We start from the raw sequence: 15,617 nt of genomic DNA on the forward strand, positions 1-15,617 counted from the left end.
TTTGAGCCCGAAACTATAAATTTTAAGGGGTCATAATAGGGGTCAAAGTTTTAAAAAATTAACCATTTTTTTTGTTTTTTTGCACAGCGTACACCTCCAAACACCCGAGCAACGCCGGGCACCCCTGCTAGTATATATATATATATATATATATATATATATATATATATATATATATAATATGATATATTATCACATAGAAAGAAAAAAAAACGTATTCTTTTTAACGTGTATATAATAATGAGTAGAAATGACTTGGGGGTTCTGCAGTTCCACAGCTCCAGGCACGAGACGCCACTGGTTGTATCATAATGTTTTCGTAAGTTTCCGACTACTTTTTGATTGTATTTGAAAGATTAAAGCCTAAAGTTAATTAAAAAAAAAATTGTACACGTAAAAAAAACGTTATAATGAAAAATGTTTTCACAGTGACATTCGGAAGCCGACAATTTTAGCTAAATTGTGAAGTTAAATAAATTCATTGTAAAAATCCTTTGAAAGATAAATATTAGTTTTTCTTGGTCTATTTCAAAGATAATTAGTAAACTCCTAAGATACTGAATTTAAAATAAATCACCTTGTTTGTACAAAAAAAACAAATGGTTTAATTTACCCCCAAAAGCAAGAAATCCTAGCTTAGATGAACGAAGCTGTGTAAGCGTGGATTTTACAGAAGCCAAATGTCAGAAAGTAAAAAGGTTTTCTGAAAATGACGTCAGGCAGTTGGAGGGAAGTAGGGAGTGCTGGGTTTCTTTTTTTTTTCCTAAGCATCCGTATATTTCTCTTGTAAATGTTTGTATAATTTTTTATTATTTATTAATTTAATTACTTTTCTGTGTTCCTACTTTTAAATAATTTTTGTTTTTTTATTTTTCAATATTATATAAAAATTATGCTACACTGAAAGTTTCATGTTTATTCAAGCAAGGAAAATATTAGAATAATATTACATGTAAAAATTACGTGAAACATGTAATCTAAAAAAAAGTAGAAATAATTTTTGAAATTATATTTTTTTGTGTGTGAAAATATAAAATAAACAATGCTTAATTCTATGATAATATCGGTAGTTCAAGAAATTAATTTTTTCCGAGTTATATCGAATTCATTAAAAGAAACGTTAGGGGCCTTTTTCGTAATGTTCCAGAAAAAAATAATTTTTCTTTTTTATTGTTACAATTTCCGAAGTTTTGTTTTCATAAAAAGAAAGTGAAAATAAATTCATTCATTTTTTTTTCATAACTGAAAACAATACCTTTAGTAAAGGTGTTTTTCGTTTAAATAAAATAGTACATTTTCACTGAGATTTAAATAATAATAATTCGTTCATTATATTCCGCGATCATTATTTGATAAATACTGAAAATTTCATTAAAATTGATTAATGTTCTGATTTTTTGTGAATTTTTAAGTAAAGGGAGAGGTCAAAATGTTTATACATTTTGAGCATCGGCCATGCATTTTGCACGTACCGTGTTTAAGGAATCATTTTAAGAAACGAACGGCGAGGTAACGTGTATTTTTTATTAAGATCTCATTTTAAAATGAGTCCATTCCCTACGTTTATTCAATATAGTTTTTTTTTTTAGAGCATCCACGAAAAACTATTGCGTATTTAATTTGTAATGTAAGCTGTGATAATGTATAAAAATACATGTATAAAACAAAAAGAAATGGTCAATGTGGCCTAGAAGATCGAAAGGAAGAATTAAACAAGAATAATAAAGTTGATTTTTAGGGGTGTACGGGTACGGGAGGTACGGCCAAAACAGAACGAGGAAGTAAGTACTTTTTTATGGACTCTCTTTACAAATCTATCAAAAATCAAGTAATTATCCAATCAATACGAAATTTTCACCGATTATTAAGTGAAGAATGAATGGTGTACTTTTATATATATACATATATATATATATATATATATATATATATATATATATATATATATATATGCCTACAAACCCCCCCTTTCTTTATTTGTGGGTACAAATATGTTTAAAATAATCAGCCGAAACTGAACAAAATATATTGTATTGTGGAGAGGGTGAGGATTGTAGATAAAAATATTTTAAGGTCGAAAATCCGAATTTTGAATGTGTTTCATTTGTCATCTTTTGTGTTTTGGAGTGTTAAATTCGTTGAATATGTTAATAATAATAATTATTATCTTTCAGATTAGCAAAAAAAAAAAAAAAAAAAAAAAAAAATCCAAACAACATTATTTTTGCAGAAAAACAGTAAAACACTACTTTTAAATCTTTGAAAAATAAATATATAATTTTCTTTGTGAGCCCAAGATTATTAATCGATAATTAAGTAGGCAATACTTTGAAGAATCGATACGATACAAAAAAAATAAAATATAAAAATCGATAAATAACTGTGCATTCTGCTACAAATACAATAATTGCTTTCGGCAATTTCTGGTTAATTCACATATGGTGGACCAAGCATGATACTAGATGCAGGAGTTGTTTTCAACACATACACCGCCTAGCATTCCTAAAATGGTCACCCATCTGGTACTGGCCAGCCTCATTGTTGCTTAACTTCGGAGGTTGTGTAGGCAACAAATCTATATATCGCTTATGAAAAAAAGAATTAAACCCAATCAAATCAAACGTTAAAAATACTTGGCTAACTTAAGTTTATTAAGTCCTCTCAAGGCCTCCGTAGTTTATTTTAAACTATCATTAATTTTTGTTTTAATTTCGCCACGCAAAATCTATAGAGTGATATATAAAAAGTTGGAATTATTTGTAATTCAAGTACTCATATTGTAATATGTTTTGCATATTCTTATTGCAAATCCTCCTAAATCTTATTTAGACAAAAAAATTAATTAGTTAAAAACCTTTTAAAAACTATTTGAATGTTTTATCGAGCAAGACAAAAATGGTGGTGAATGAAACATTTTAAGTTTAAAATTCGATTAAAAATAGTAGAAAAAGTTTGATATTTTGCTTTTCATATAATAAAAGTCAGGCTTTTATCTTTCTGGGAAAAAAGTTGCCCAAGAATAATAGATTTTAATGGATTTTGATTCGTTTTAAAAACAACTACGTGTTTATTTTTCCATTTTTTGGCCGTGCCTAGGGTACAGTAAGAAGGAATATCAGTCAAATATGTTGTCGTCAAGTAATCTTTATGATAATAAGACCTTCATGTTTCCATGTTTTATCTAATACTTTGAAGTGTTATTCATTTTTTAACTTGTTGCACAAGACACGTGACGCAATCTCCAAGCAATACAAAACGCTCCCTCTCCATGTTAAGAATAATGACCATTGACAATAAAGAATAGATTGGATAATAAAGGTATTAATATCATAAGAAGTACTTTAATTATAGTCAAAACAATGCATGACCACCATTGACGCTACTTTTTAAACAAGAATTAATACTACTACTACTACTACTACTACTACTATTACCACCATGCCAGAACTCTCTGCCATTGAACTGACAAATCTTTTACTCTTCTCTCAACTTATTCCTGAAATAAATGATTGTATATCAATCGGCTAAATGTTCCTCCTGTTTTTGTCTTGTCTTTCATGCCACCATATGCTTATTCGTAATCCAAAACCCCTCTATATATTTGTTGTTTGGGAGAATGAATTTTGCCGGAATTTATATAGGAAGATATAGTACTGATTAAAAGGGAAGCATAATATCCGGAAAACTTGCACCAGATATAGGCAGCTTGTATGAGCATAAAAATAAAATGATTAATCGCCATTCTGTCTCAGGAGACAATGTATACTCCCTGTAAGAGTGCATGTGCATGTAATCGTGAAACAACCTCACCTCTCCTATGTCGACACTACCTGATTCCAGTGACAAAGAAAAGTATAGGTCAGCTGGAAACAATGCAGAGTACTTATGTACTGATTGTACCACGCTGAAATAATAACGCTGTTATTTAAAAAGTTATTCTTAACATGGGGAGGGGATAGTGTTTTGCAACTATTCTGTACTTTCACCTAAAAGTTTAATAAAAAAAAAATATCGTAAAACTTGCCAAAATTAAATTAGTTCTTCGTTAAATTAGCACCAGTATGGATTCCATCGTAATGATGTAAAATTTATTCCCATGGAAAAAAACGCACATGGTGAAATTAAATGACACTGGAAGCTACCATGCAAGTATAAAGACGAGTAATTCTTTTATCTTTAAAGTTTTTCTCCCTCTCATTCTGAAAGAAACTTTAATTTATTATAAACCTTTTTGCCTCCATTGGTAACCCTCTTTATGCATGGCCAATATATTTCTGAACTCTTTTCTCATAAAAATAATGAACTTTTAGTTCTATCTTGTCGAATATTCACCTTTTAATTTCATGACTAACCAAAGACTCTGAGTAAGAAAAATAACGAAATTGCCATTTCATATCTCTAAAAAAATGAACCCTTTATAAACTGGATGAAATGACCTCAGATCCATGGATCAAAAGAACAAAAGAGAGTAATTATGCTACACATTGCACTGCATCCTCCCCAATAAAAAAATACTGATTGGGTCTATGCAAGAAAAAAAAAAAAACATATAAAAACCAACTTATAAGCAGGAAAAACTGTATGAATGGTATAAAAAAAGAACAAGCAAGATATCTAGCACAAAACACAAAGAGGCTGATTGCCACTATTAACATTAAACTAAAATAATAAATGAAATAATCAGTTATAATACAAAGCAAATGAAGCACTTCTCATGAAAGTAAGTATCATTTTATTTCATGTGATGCCACAATTTAATTGTACACCCCTTGTGCTACAATTTTACTAGGTATATCAATTTTGGTGAGACAAATGAATTGCCCTAGATATAGTCATTGCATATACAATGATACTATTGCAAACATAATCGTTATTACAAATAATTATTTAAAACAGACGCTACCAATTATTCAATAAAGCAAAGATGTTAACTACAAACAGAAATGAAGTAAAGATAGATTATAATATACAAATAATGTGTTCATTATATATTATAATCATTATATATTATAATCCTTAATTAATACTGAAATTTTCATAAACATTGGTTCATTTCCTGAATTTTGGTTCATTTTACATGTACCTATATAGAAATGAATTTTTTTAGACATCAATGTACATATAAGGATAATGTGAATACAATAGTTACAATAAAAAAAGATTCAAAATGTCTGACATCAATTAATCAAGAAACATGTTAATTAAAGAAATGAAATAAATATAGAATATAATATGCTTGATATAGTTAATTGATAATAGAATGTAATAAAGTTAATAAAATGATGTAATAAAATAAATTAATATTATGATGATAAATGAAATACAAAGAAACGAGGTCTTCCTTTTCAAAATCCATGTACTTGAGAAAAAAAATGAGAAATGTAGTCATTTATTTGTATTTAATATAAGTGATTAATAAAAGAAGAATGTTCTTTGTTATTACCAGTTGGCCTTTATTAATTGAGGGAGTGTTGCTGTCCACACCAAAAGTATATGTTTGAAGGTTTGAAGAAACACTTATATAATGGTTATTTAACAAATTTATTAAAAATGACTGCCATTAATTATAAAAATAAATGTTGATTAAAAGCAGAAATGAAATAATAATAATAATAAAATGTAATATCCTAAATCAATATAAGAATGTAAAATAACTAATTAAAGAATTTAAAAAAATAAACTGGACCCTGCATTTACTTTTGGCAGCCTGGCAATTCCCACTTCCATTATTTTGTCATTTACTCCTCACATTTTCTGACATTGGAGAAAGCATTGCTGTTTTCTGGGCCAGAATCATTTTTTTTACATTGAAGTAGTATCTTTGTTTTGTTTTTATCCTCTTGCACTAAATGGCTTCGTGCCTTGTCTGAAATAATTTCCATAAAACAATATTATTTGTTATTAAGTAAACCATGACCAATTATTCAAAAAATTTTGTTCCGTTCACAGTAAAGCTTTTCACAAAATTAACGATTGTTTCATTCTGTCCACAACATAGAGGATGTATTTGATGGCTGTAGGAGATAAGCCACCAGTTCTTTTGCATAGTTGCTGAGGATTTATTTCACATGGGAAGTATCCTCATGTCAGGATGGCCTGGCAAAACTTCATAAAAAGCAACCAAAGACACTCAAGGTTACCGTTTAGTGGGCATTCAGCTTCTTGGCTATGTCTCTTTGGCATGTAAGGCACAGAAGTGGAAAATATAGCAGCAAAAAGGTTAAATTTAATTTTTTAAAATTTGAATGTAATAAAATTTATGAATCAAAATACAATATAGTAAAAAAATAATGTTTTATATACCAATATGAAACGATACGAATGTGAATACAATGACTATTTTAACAGATTAATAAAAATGTCTGCCATTAATTAATACAAAACATCATATTAATTAAAGATAGAAATGAAAATCATAGATTATAATATACTTAAGAAAGTTAAAATAGTCAAGTCATAAAAAGTGTTATTTGTTATTCGAAATTGACCTCTATAAATAGAGGGTGTGTCCCTGCCACCAACCTGGAGAAAATGTTCAATAGTTTGAGGAAACAGAGCACTACTCTTTTAATAATTGGTCAGGGTTTACTAAATATGAGAACTATTTTCAGATAAGGGTGTCTTCACAATACTTTATACAAAAAACTAAAATAATTCGAGGGTGCCGTCTAGTAGGCAGTCAGTTTATCAGGTATTTCTCTTTGATATGGGTTTGCATGTGCACTTTTAAAATTGAATTCCTTGAAAACAAAGCACAAACCTTACAAAAATAAGGTTTCACTCTTTTTAATTTATTTTACTTTTATTAGTTTGAAGAGATCAAGTGGCTCCCTCCTGGAGCTAACACTTGATTCTGTTACAATTTTAATTATATCCGAGGGCTCTTTTACGAATAGACACTAGTGTGTGTACAAATGTGGCGTTTGACATTTTGACTTTTTTCATTTCAAATTCTTGTGCAAAGAAAAAAACTTTAAAAACTTCTATTTTATGCCGCAATTTTCTTAATTTTATTTTCATTCAATAAATGTTCAGATAATTAATGTTTTATTTTTGTGTTATCGTATTTTCGTTGACATTTGTTAACATTTTCAGATACAGTATATTTGAATTGTTTCCGCTGGTTCTAAAATTGAATTGTCTCTACCTATTCTATGATCTTCAAAATAAAAGCAAAAATGTTCTATGACAGTAACGCACAAGTGCCGACTGAAAACACTCATAAAACTTTCAGTTTCTAGGCTATTCGTTTCGGGATGTGTTTGCAAGTGGATTTTCAAACCTGAATTCCTTGAAAATTTCGTACCACAAACATTAAAGAATAAGGTTTCTTTTTAAAAATTTACTTCAGTTAGTTTCAAAAGATCAAGGGAGCTAACTCCTCTTGGAGTTAACATTTGATTTCATTAAGATTTTGATTTATATCCGAAAGCTCTTTAAGAATATACATTGTTCCCTTTATAATTGCCAACTGTATTTCGTTAACTTTGTCTTTCCAGGATTGTTTCCAAATATTAAGATATTTTTTATTAAGCCAGTTGCTCCTTTCACAACAAGTATAATGTTGATTACTTTCAAACACCATGTTGTTTTTCAATCATTTTTAGGTCCTGATATTTTATTATGTTTTCACGTTCAGCTCAGTGTGTGTCCGCGTGTGACGTTTGAGATGTGATTTTTGTGAGAATGCTTTATGACAGATTTTACAAGAAAAAGGTTTCTCTCCAGTGTGTGACCTTTTGTGCATTTTTAGAGCAGAATTGGAGGGAAACACTGCATTGCACTCCTCACAAGAAAATGGCTTCACTTTTTCCCCAGTGTGTGTGCTAATGTGTGCTTTTAACTCATAAGATTTGGCAAAATGTAAACCACATGTGTTACAAGAATATGGTTTCTCACCAGTATGTGTTCGTACATGAATTTCTAGATAAGAGAGCGTTGAAAATGTTTTACCACACACTTCACAAGAAGTTTCTCCAGTGTGTTTTTTTGTATGGTATTTTAAATGCGAATTGGTAGGAAATGTTGCACCACAAACTTCACAAGAATAAGGTTTTTCACTATATTCTTTTGTGTGAACTTGTCGTATGTGTTTTCTTACAGCAGCTTTCTTTGGAAATGCTTTCCCACACACTTCACATGAGTGAGGTCTCTCACCAGTATGCGACCTACTATGGCTTCTCAGACCAGAATTATCTGAAAATGTCTTTCCACATATTTTACATGAATAAGGTTTCTCACCAGTGTGTACACGTATGTGCACTGTTAAGTCACACTTCTCTGTGAAAGCCTTTCCACATATTTGACAAGAGAAACGTTTTTCTCCTGTGTGTGTTCGCATATGTCTTTTTAACGATCCATTAAATGAAAATCCAGTTTCACAAATTTCACACACATAAGGTTTCTCCCCACCGTGCGTTTTTACATGTTTATTAAATTCTGCACTGCACAGAAATACTAATTCACAGTCGTTGCAAGAATAAAACTCCTCTTTAATTATTGTATCCATGCTTATCCTTAAATAAAAACTTTGTAAAAATACGGTTAGTTTTAGCAGAAAAAGTTGATTCACATACTTGACAAACATGAGGATTGTCTCCACTGTGTTTGTACATGTTTATTAAATTCCACATAGAAATACTAATTCACAGTTGTTGCAAGATTAAGTTCTCTTTATTGTTTCTATTCATGTTTATTCTTAAAGAACTTGGTAAAAATGCCGTTCTGATGATTTAGAAGATTTCGGAGATCCCTTTAAGAGCAAGCATTAATTAAATAGTTTTAATAAGTTCATGTATTTCAATCTGGAACTGTTATCTGTGAAAACAAAAGAAATGTTATTAAACAAAAGTTATATCATAAAACATATTTCATATCAGAATCAAATGATGTACAGATCTAATTCATATTTACTAGACAACATCATCTTTAACAATGGTAGCTACTAATACAAAGAAGTTAGCATACTATTTTATAGTATTTTTTAGTTAAATTTAAGTTTTACTTTATCTTTTGTTTATTAAATTGTTTGGTGAAAGAACAGAAGTTACAAAACACCCTTCCCTCCCCATGGGTTTCTAAATAATAATATAATTATTTCAGCATAATCCTTCTCTGCTTAAGTACCAATGATGAATTAAATTGGCATTGCTTATTTAATAATAGTTGGAGCAATATCACTGCATTACAGTGAAAATTCGGGATTTAAGTAAATTTTATCATTACTTCTAAGGTTTCTCTCTTTTTTGTTTTATTTTACTTCAGTCGAATGTCTCAGAAATCAAGAGGCCCACTACGTGGGGCTAACACTTGAACTCTATATGAGATACATAAATATTCAAATATTTCATTAAAGTTCTCTATCTCTCAAACACTGAGTTAGTAAAGAAATTAAGAACATACTTTTTCTCTTCCAACTTAACCATTTTATATGCTGTAGAATATCTTTCGTTTTGGTTTCTTGGTCTTACTGGATTCCAGGGCAAGAATTTATCTAGTCTGATGGAGTATCCACCTTCGTGCTATTACTTGAGGTAACACCACTTGAAGAAGGTGCACCATTCTTCATCAAAGCTAATGTCAGTTAGCCATAGTGAGGAGATCTTATTTGGGCAGTGAATACTATGTGATTTGGAATATTTGGTCAGGGTTTACTTCTAGGGAAAAGTATCCTCATGCCAGATTGTTCTCGCAAACCCCTGTACAGAGAGACCTTAGACACTCAAGGATAGTGTCTCTCCAGTGTGTTTGTACATGTTTATTAAATTCTGCACCGCATAGAAATACTAATTAACAGTTGTTGCATGAATGAAACTCCTCTTTATTATTTGTATTTATTCTCAAAATTTTTTTTTAATCTTCTAATGGTGACTTCAAAGATCCCTTAACAGCAAACGTTTATTAAATAAGTTCATGTATTTCAATCAGGAATTTTTATCTGTTGATTAAAAAGAAATATTAAACAAAAATTATCACCAAAAATATTTCTAAATAATAATTTCTATTAATTTCTATCAATAAATAATATTTCTATTAGAATGAATTGATATAAAAATTGAGATTTAGTAGACAATATCATGTTTAACAATAATAGGTACTTATGAAAAGAAGATAACATACTTTTTTTTTTTACATATTTTCAAGTAAAATTCAAGTTTTTCAATATCTTTTGCTTATTAAATTGTTAAGTTGAAGTAAAGAATAGTGACAAAATACAATATCCTTCCCATATTAAGAATGGATTTCTAAATAATATTTTTATTTCAGCACGATAGCTTCTATGGATAAGTACCCAATGATCAATTAAAATGGCATCGATTGTTTAATACTAGTTGAAGAAGGGTTGCTATATTCTCAGTAAAAATTGAGGCTCTAAGAAAATTTAGTTACCACTCGTAAACCTTATTCAAACATTTTCCATTTTGTGTTTAAAAAATACATAAATACAATCAAATTACACAGTTCTGTTCACAGTAGAGCTTTTCCCAAAATTATTTAAATTTTTAATGATGCCACAAATTAAGTAGTATTTATTTGTGATTTAATGATTATAATATCTATGAATAATTAATAAAAAAAGCACTCAGTACAGAAATAATAAACAAAACAATCATACGAGAAAAATAAAAAAAAAAATAAATGTGAGTGAACCAATATATAAAGTAATACATTATTGATTTCTTTAATTGTACATTTTTAGTGAATAATTAATAAAAATCCAATGAAATAAAAAAAACCCATCCAATTTAAGTATTACTGAAACTATGTAAAAGGAAAGAATATGGCAAAGAATTGGTTTTGTTTGAATCAACATAAAGAATAATAGTTTATTTCAGTAGTTGTGACCTTAAAGATGATTTTCCTGGTGTCAAATTAGAAAGTAAAAATATATGTGAAATAGTAGGTGACGTCATCTAGTATATCTTTATTATCAAAACTATTTCTACATTACCCTTAGATACTTTGGATGAACCAACCTATAGAGTAGATGAAAAGAACTCGGAGGTATGGACCAAAAGGATAAAGAAAGTAATAACAATACACATATCATTACTAGGGCTGTGACAACAGCATATTCTTATTGTTTTGACTCTCGAGTATATATCCGATACAGTTAGACACAGTTAATCAATCGAGAACCACATTACTATCTAAAAACATATAATATATTAACTGATATATACTCGAGAGTCAAAATAATGAAAAGAATATTCTCTTGTCATAGCCCTAATCATTATATCCAAAAGATTATATTACATTTTCATTAGCAAGATAGTTTGGACATAATTACAAAAGCAGAGAAAAAAAAAAGGTATGACTAGAATAGAAAACCTGAAATGTAGAAAAACAAAAACAAAAACAAAAACAAAAAAAAAATTATATAGATTTGAATACTTTACGTATCTGGATCCTTCATAGATTGAATAACAGAATTCCAATACATTGACCCCTCCCCCCCCCAAAAAAAAAATAAAGAAATAAAAGAAATCACAATTCAATATGCATTACAGCCAAAGCATAATAATGGCTGGCTCTATGTAAACAGGAAAGAATGAAACAAATGATTGGGATGACTCGATTGAATCAATATAAAAAATACATTCATTTCAATAACTTGACCTTGTGAAATAATTTTTTTGAATATTTCTGCATTATTTATAAGATGCTCTGGACCCTTCATAGACTGGAGAAAATGTTCTCAGATTCACCCTCACACAAAAAAAAAAAAAACCAAAACGAAGAAAGTAATGATACTACACATTGCATTGCTCTAAGTAAGAATTAAAAAGGTAACAAAAAACTTATACGGACCAAAAAAAAAAAATAATAATAATAATAACAATGCACATACCATTATATCCAAAAGATTATACTACATTTTCATTAGTAATTTTGACATAACAGCAAAAGCAGAGAAAAAAAGGAATGATTATAATAAAATACCTGAAACCTAGGAATGGACCCAGCAGGGAATTGTTTTCTGTGTTCGTTTTTAATACAAAGCAATATTTAATTATTTTTAAAACATCAACTTTAGAAACATGTAAAACTTTTAAGTTTTCGAGTGGATTTTCATGACACAAAATGCAACATGCAAAAGCCTCTGAAATTTTCAGAAAGATTTTTGCGGATTGTTATTTTTATTATTCTATCAAGATTGACTTTTTTATGGGAAGTGTTTTTATTTATAAAATTGTATAATAAAATTATTTAAACTAAAATTTAAATTTAAATTTTCACCTTGGTTTAAATAGTTTTATTATAAAATTTTGTAAATAAATGGACTCTATAAAAAAACATTCAAATTATTTGCGACCAGGATTGATTTTTATGTAGAGTGTGTTTATATATTTACAAAACAAAAGAAATAATAATAATGATAATAAAAACAATAAAAAAACATATTGTCGCTAAAGTTAACATCTTAATAATTAAATAAATATTGATTTGTATTAAAAACGGACACAGAAAAAAGGATTCTACATAAAAAAAATCAATCTTGATTGCGAAAATCCACAAAACATTCGTGAACACCCAAACAAGTTAGTTATTCATATTTGTTTCTGCTCTTAAAGACTTTGGTTTAAATAGTTTTATTAAAGAAATTTTTATTACTATTTATTTATTTATTTTTTAAGATAAAAATATCAATTCAAAGATTAATTAAAATTGTGTAAATCTATATATATATAAAAGTGAAAATGTCTGTGCGTGTGTGTGTGTCTCTGTGTACATTTCCCTACCAAATAACTCTGTCAATTTTAAGTCTACAGACTCGAGTTTTGACATAAGGTGTATTGCGATTTAGGAAAATCATTTTAATTGGTTTTCGGCCAGAAATTTGAAGTGAAGGGGTCAAAGTTGAACGAATTGACCTTTGCAGGTTCTACCAAATTTCTCCGCCAATTTTGGGTCTAAAGACTTGAAATTTTAGATGTAGGTAACTTGGACATGGGTAAGCCTTTCTATTTTGATTAGAGACCAAAATAATAAATGTTAAAGGGTCAAAATTGGAGTCAAAGTTAAAAAATTGACATTTGCAGTCTCTACGAAATCACTCAGACAAATTTTGGTCTAAACATTTGAAATCTTACATAAAGTGTATTCACACATAGAGTAAGTTATGAACAGTACATAGCGCCCAAGAAAAGCCGGGCTGAACTGCTAGTATATAAAAAACATACTCTTAATCTCGAAAATTGCTAAAGTGAAGGTTAAAGCGGTGTCACCCAAAGTCTCTGCTTGTCTAAGTGAAGTTGCTCTGTGTTCCGTATTCCTTACTTTGTCCATAGAAATTAACTGCATAATAAAATTTATATAGTTTTAATCTAAAATATCTTTGAATATTAAGATACTCTAAATACTTCATTAACTGAATAAGAGAACTCTGATATATTGAACCTCCCCCTCCCCAAAACAGAAATAAAAGAAAAGACAATTGAAAATGCATTATATCCAGAGAATAATAATGACCATCTCTATGTAAACAGGAATGGATTGACATGGTTTCATTGAATCAATATCCAAAATAATAAATTGTTCATTTTGTAAAATTATTTTTCTAGTGTTCGATTTGATAGTAAAAGTATATCACCTATACAAACTTGATTTATTATCAAAAATACGTCTGCATTATTCATAAGATGCTCTGGACCCTTCATAGACTGGATGAAATGAACTGAGATTCATGGATCAAAAGAACGAAGAAAGTGATGATAGTACATCCAAAAGAATATACTAACCAATAACTATGCATGGAAAAAGGTAACAATGAACTTATAAGCAGGGAAGATTGTATGATTATACAAGGGGCGTGCAATAAGTAATGCCCCTGACCCACTTCCCATAGCAGTAGAGCAACGAAACTTGGCACAGTTATTAGTCTTTCTCTACATAGGAAGCACTCAGAGTTATGCATTTCTCCCATCGTTTAATGCAGCTCTGGAGACCGTTTTGTAGAACACCCCAGGTTGGTCCTTCAACGACGACGTGACTTCAGAAATCAAGGCTGCATCATCTGGGAAATGCTTTCCTTTCAAAAACAACTTCATGACTGGGAAGAGGTGAATGTCAGAGGGTGTAAGGTCAGGAGAGTAGGGAGGATGGAGGAGGATTTCATAATCACACACCCATGCTTCTGATCTGGCGACATGCGAGTTATGGACCGGAGCATTGTCCTGCAGGAGGAGGGTACCTTAGCTGATCTTGACTCGCCTCTTGATTTTGATAGCTTCCCTTAATTTCCTCAAAAGTGAAGCATAATAGGCTCCTGTAATTGTTATACACTTTGCCAGGAAATCTGTCATCACTACTCCATCCTGGTCCCAGAAGACTGTGAGCATGACCTTGCCAGCGGAGGGCTGCACCCTTGCCTTCTTTGGAGGTGGTGAGTCCAAGTGTTTTCACTGCATTAACTGGGCTTGGATCTCTGGATCATAGTGATGGACCCAGGTTTCATCCTGTGTAATCAGTCTTTTGAAAAACTTTGACTCATCTTCTTGGCACATCTCCAAATTCATCCTCAAGCACTCAACGCGTTCTCACTTCTGGAATGGTGTGAGCAACCTGGGAATCACTCTGGCAGACACCTTATGCATATGCAACTGGTCATGAATGATAGTTTCCACAGACCCTGTACGAATCTTGACAGACATCTTGGGCTATTTGGCAAATAGTAATGCACCGATCTTCAAAAATGGCAGTCTCAACTTAATGGACAGATACCTCATCAATGGCAGAAGGGGAGCGACCAGGTCTAGGAGCTGTTTACACAGACTTCCGGCCATGTTTGAATTCACAATGCCAGCATTTTACAAGGTCATATGATGGGGCATTATCACCATAAGTTTCTTTCATTTCATCAAGTCTCCTGTGGTGTGCGTCCTTTCAAATACAAAAACTGGATCACTGCTCGAAATTCAACAGGCTCCATTTCACACCTGACTCAGTTCAAACACCTGTAAAACAGAAACCACAATTAGTTCAGAGCTGTAATTTGGCACATAACCCGTAGAGATATAAATCATTGCACATGCAAAATTTCAGCTAGATCAGACAACTGGAAGTGGGTCAGGGGCATTACTTATTGCACGCCCCTCGTATAAAAAGGACAAGAAAAATATCTAATATAAAAGACAGAGGCAGATTACCACTACCAAAATCAAACTAAGATAATGAATAAAATAATCAGTTATAATACAAAACAAATGAAGCATAGTTCTGTTAATAATATCACCTCTCATGAAATCAAAGATCATTTTTATTTTATGTGATACCAAAATTTAATCTGACACCACTTACGCTAAAATATAACCATGTATATCAATTTTACTGAGACAAGACAAATAGTCATAAAGTGTCTTAGAGGATAAACAGACTGAAAAAGAGCACCGTCTAGAACTCCACTGCAATTTGCAAAGACTGTATACTTATTCAAATTCCAAAAAATGTTGTCATTGTCAACCTGAATTCTATGGTAAACTGCAATCGTGAGACTATTTTTTTAATTGTAGAGAAGGATGGGGATCTCAGAAACCCGTTGTTACTTTGACAAAAACATTCAAATTAGATTTTGACATGACATTAGATCACACCATTAAGATCAAAGAGACAAAAAA

The 15,617-nt window shown here is 30.3% G+C and overlaps 1 long non-coding RNA gene across 1 annotated transcript in view; it reads right to left on the reverse strand.

The window, feature by feature from the left end:
• Nucleotides 1-6,986: 6,986 nt before the first annotated feature.
• Nucleotides 6,987-15,617, reverse strand: part of LOC145279963 (uncharacterized) — a 28,815-nt gene continuing 20,184 nt past the window's right edge. The window contains exon 3 of the long non-coding RNA XR_013868501.1: nucleotides 6,987-8,817. This is a non-coding gene — a long non-coding RNA (uncharacterized LOC145279963). The remainder of the gene's footprint in view (nucleotides 8,818-15,617) is intronic.

The sequence above is a fragment of the Euprymna scolopes genome, chromosome 7, assembly GCF_053919585.1.
Source record: "Euprymna scolopes isolate OS-2025 chromosome 7, ASM5391958v1, whole genome shotgun sequence".
In the NCBI taxonomy this organism is placed as follows: Eukaryota; Metazoa; Mollusca; class Cephalopoda; order Sepiida; family Sepiolidae; genus Euprymna; species Euprymna scolopes.